The sequence below is a fragment of the Spermophilus citellus genome (assembly GCF_964194105.1).
Source record: "Spermophilus citellus genome assembly, chromosome: X".
In the NCBI taxonomy this organism is placed as follows: domain Eukaryota; kingdom Metazoa; phylum Chordata; class Mammalia; order Rodentia; family Sciuridae; genus Spermophilus; species Spermophilus citellus.
The window spans coordinates 143,735,568-143,740,922 of NC_138190.1; positions in this window are offsets into that span (position 1 = coordinate 143,735,568).

The window sequence follows — 5,355 nt, forward strand, 5'->3', positions numbered from 1 at the left end:
AATCTGTTGGAGACAGAAGAGTGTGTTGATCTGGTACTTGTGTTTAGAGCAGGAAAGTAATGACAGCAGGAAAGTTGGGGAGGGTCTATAGGCCACATCAATAGCAAATGGCAGAATGAGTAGGACGAAGTGTTTAAACCTGTACCCCTACTTCACACCAGAAATCTAGTCAGTGCTTCACAGCACAGATGCTTTGAGGTTTATTCAAGTGGGTATGACTCTCCCACAACTATGTTAAATAATAGATACTCTGAAAAGAATGATTTATTGAGCTTTATTAGCAAATAGTATTTTATTTCAAATTCTTTTTAAATTTTTTGTAGTTGTGGACAGAATGCCTTTATTTAATATGTTTATTTTTATGTGATGCTGAGGATTGAACCCAGTGCTTCATGCATGCTAGGCAAACACTCTGCCACTGAGCTACAGCCCCACCCACAAAATAGTATTTTAAAGGTGATATATAAGTCTTTTCTACTGCAGTAAAGAAATACCTTAGGCTGGATACTTTATTTTTTTTTTTCTTTTTTAAATTTAAATTATTTATTTATTTTAATTTGTTACATATGATAGTACAATGAAATTCAATTCTGGTTGTACACAAAGTAGAGTCACACCATTCATGTCTTCATACATGTACTTAGGGTAATGATGCCCATCTCATTCCACCATCTTTCCTACCCCCATGGCCCTTCCCTTCCCCTCCCTCCCCTCCCTCCCCTTTACCCTATCTAGAGTTCCTCCTTTGCTCCCATGCTCCTCCCATCCACATTATGAGTCAGCATCCTCATATTAGAGAAAATATTTGGCTTTTGTTTTTTGGGGATTGGCTTACTTCACTTAGCATAATATTCTCCATCTCCATCCATTTAACTGAAAATTAGGCTGGATACTTTATAAAGAAAACATTTATTTATCTCACAGTTCTGGAGGTTCAAGAGCAAGATGCTGGCTCTGGTGAGGACTCTTGAAAGGTGGCATTACAATGGTGAGAGTGAGTGTAAGAGGGAGATCATGTCATAAGATAAGAAGCCAGAGAGAGGGCAGACACTCTTTTATAACAACTCATTGTCAGAGAAATAACTTATATTCTCATGTTAACTGCCTTAATCCCTTTGAGGTCAATGCTTCAAAGACCCAAGGATATTCCACTAGGCTGCACCTCTTCAAAGTTTCACCAACTTTTAATATTGCCACACGGGATCTATGAACCCTTGAAGAACACACTCAAACCATACAAACATACTAATTTGTTATTCCAGATCTTATTGAGCTTCATAATCTCTAATGTTTCTAGTGAACAATGACAATACAAACAGCATCCCAGAGTCATAGAGGTTGGGATCAAATACTACCAGAAATAAGAGCCATTTGCCACTCACTACAGTTCCATTATGGGCCGTGCACCACACCAGGTGCTTTACATACTGTACCCATGTACAACAGACCCTACTGGATAGATATTATCATTCTCATTTGGCAGCTGAATACCTGAAGTCTGACTGACTGGAGACTTTCATAGGATCACTGGCTAGTGACAGGGCTGGGAAGAGACTACTGGTCTAAATTCATCTGAATCCCATGCTTTACCCATGGCTCCTAGCCTGAGGCTGACCATCTGACTGAAAATTCATTTATATTCTCAGCACTGTATTATGTCTGTATGGTGACAAAAAGGACCCTGAGGGAAGCCAACATACTAAAAGAAGTCCTCCTATCCTTTATTGAATATGGAGGCACTACCTTGTCAGTACATTTGTTGTGAAACAGAAGCAAAAGAATTGGTTGTTTATAGCCATAGCCAGTACACCATTCCTATGCTTTCATTTTAATTCAGCAGCAACCCTGGGTTAAGAATATGGAACTCCAAAATAGAAAGTACCTGGAAAATCAGTCTGCTAAGAGCAGAGAGCCTTTTACACACTATCAAAAATTTATATGCACAAATAGTAACTTTCAGGTTCATCTGTTGCATCAGCTACCAGTTATTTTTGCTGACCAATACCCAGCTGCTATTTATGTTGTTAGTACTTTTAAGTACATAAGTAACCATGCATATATTCTTCTTAAAAAATTCTAAAACTATAGAGAAATCATAACTCCTATTTTAAAAGTTTCTCCTAAATTCAGGCCCATTCACAACAATGATTATATTTAACAATATGAATGTTTTATTTCTTTTTCTTTTATTAATGCATTGTATTTATAACATAATGGTTGGGTTCACTTTGACAAAATCATAGATGCGTGAATTCATTATTTTCAATCTGATTTTATACATTTTCATACAAAAATATTGCAGTGAGTTCGAGAAGTTTGAAACTGATCAAGGGAAAATATATGACTCTGACATGGCAGAAGCATACAATCAGCTTACAGGGAAGCACTTCAAAAGGATAGCATATAAAGATAAAGTCCTCACAGGATAAGCCCTTCCAGAGATAAGGACAAGGTCTCACTACTTGGAAGAGCAGGAGAGCAGGAGAACTGCCAGGGATCAGAGTGAGCTTGCATGTCTGGTGATGTTGCTCAGCAACATGATGGGGAGTCTCTGGATAAGACAGCTCTGAAGGGTAACTGGTTTGAGAACTTTAGAGCCCCAGAGTTATCTTAGTTTTGCCTAGGAGATGTTGGGGCTGGGTTGTGGCTCAGTAGTACATCACTCGCCTAGCATGAGTGAGGCACTGGATTCCATCCTCAGAACCACATGAAAATAAATAAATAAAAATAAAGGAATGTGTCTACCTACAAGTAAAAAAATATTTTGAAAAACCAGACAGTCTCTAACTAGCTAAAAATCAGCTAATTTGGGCTATATTAAAGCAAGTGGTTACATAAAAATCTCAAGTTTTCAGGGAATACTTTAGGAGAGGACTTGATTTTTTATTGCCAGAACCCATCAAAATACTGTAGCAAACTCTACCCCTGAAGGTTAATTTGTCTTTCTCTGGGGCCTGGTTGGTTCATTTCTTCCTAAATGTCCTTCCAGCACTTGAAGAACTCTGTCTCAGCTGGCTCACTTTGTGACAAACTCTCTTTTACCATATGCTGTTTTGTTCACACAATTTCACTGATTTTTTTAAAATGAAAATGTGACTTTTAAAAGTTATACCTGGACAAGATTGATTCTGTCTATCATTGACTGTGAGTATTAAGCAACTCTCTTACAGATATTTCTAGAAATTTCACTTGTGTTACTGATCTTGCTTGTGTTTATAATTGTGTTGATGTGTTGCATGCATTGTAGGATAAATAAATTGGATCCAAAGAATTATGTGAATGTTGCATAAAATTTTAGCTAACATTTCCTGATCTTCTGCTGGATGTCAGTTCCCATGATGGGAACAAGGAGTATAGACCATGAGAACATAATCCTTGCTCTAAGCAGTTTATGATCTAATTGTGGGTCATAGCCACATAGGAAGTTCTGCTCTATAGTTCTAGAAATTCTAAAGCATATGGACAAAATAATTATGATTAAAGTGTATTTCTAAACTAGAATAGTTTAATTGGACAGACCTAGGTTTAAGTGAAGCAACAAAATGTGTAACTAAGAGCAGGGGTTTAGAACCCAGCCATAAGGGATATGAATCTCTTGGCTCTGCCATCTCCTAGCTGTGTGGCCTTGGGTAAGCTTGTGACCTCTCTGTGTTTCAGTCATCTCATCTGTAAACCATGAATAGAAACAGTATTTACTTCATGGGGAAGTTATGAAGACTAAATCAGATAATATTTGTAAGCATACAGAGCAGCCTGGCATATAGTAATTGTTAAATGAGTGTTTACTAAAATGGCAACTCCTGACCTCATTAGCCACTGGTGTGTGGCCTCAGAATTAAGCAAAACAGCTTGTGGAAGTTTTCTAAAACATGTCTAAAACTTTAGTCCATGGGACTGTAATGAACTTGAAGCACTTATCCCATTGACTGGTGTGATAAGTGATCTATAAATGGCATATAGTTATCCTCAGGTTGAGGCTAGCCCTGATCCTCTGGTACTCCAGAGGGCTCTGGTGCATCTGTGAAATGTTCTCACTGTCTGCAACTTCACAGAGAGGGCTGTCCTTGTGAAATCGCTTAATGTCCATAGAGGCTTCTGTTGTTGTTGTATGGTGCTGTGCAGCCATATACAGATCACAGGCTTTTACTTACCAGAGCCATCAAATAAATAACCCAAGTGTTTTGATTTCAGAGCCCAACACTTATCCATGACTATGCTGGCTTACTGTGAGATGGGTACACACTGTTATCACAACAGTAACAACCTCTTTTTAATACTTTTCCACTGATTCCATGGACTAAAATGATCGTCTCATTTGCAAAAACAAGTAGCAAGACATGGTAGGCTTGATATCCTGGGTTTTGACTAAGCCCAAGTCGTATTCCTGGGGATCTCTGTTCCTGGAATTTCTGACACTGCATAGGGATGGCTCCTGCCTATGAATTAAGGCTCAAATTGTGAAATTTCTAGATCTGTTTTGCATTTCATTCTGCCATTCACTTCTTCTGCCATTTCAGAGCACAGTGATCACAGTAATCATTTGAAACCTAATAGCAGTCACTCATTGAGATAAAGAAGTAGATCACTATCCTGACATTTGATGCTTACCTCCAAATACTCATTCACGTATTTGCACCACCCTATCATAATGTATGAGCCAGGCAGGATATGGTATGTGCTTTTGCTGCCCATAAAACACATCCTGCTGTTATTCAAAGCATTGGCCTTAGCTGAAAATTATTATCCACAAGGTATTCAAAATTGGGAACAAATTCAAATAGTTCTATCATTTCTCTGCTGTTCTGGGCCCAACTCCTGGTTTCCCATATATCCCCTGGTACTGGAGGATGTATGTTGCATTTCGGGCACAGGTTTTTAGTAATCCAAGGTAGACAAAATAAGTCAGTACTTGCCAAGAAAGCCTCCCACAGGAAAGTACTACCAATGAGAAAAGCCAGGTAGACAGCTTCCTGCCATACACCCTGAGAAACAGCTGTCTATGTAATGGAAGTTCTGTTCTTGGGGCCTCAAAGCAGTTATTTTTTAATTACTTGTGATAAATTACTATTGCTTTTTTACTCAAAATAACTCAGCAACTAAAGAAAGCTTGCAGACTTACCATGGGGTTATATTCACAAATCCCATGAAATCATGTTTATAATGGTAAATCTGGAAGAGTAGGTTATGCTTCTGTCTCCATGGTCCTCCATGACTGCCCCTCTATTAGCTTTCTATTCTATGTCTAATAATTCTTCACTCACTCCCACTGCACCAGCTTTACTGACCTCCTACTTTCCCTTCTATGGGCCAAACCCACCTTAGTGGTTTCTCAGCCTGAAGGCTCTTCCCTTAAAT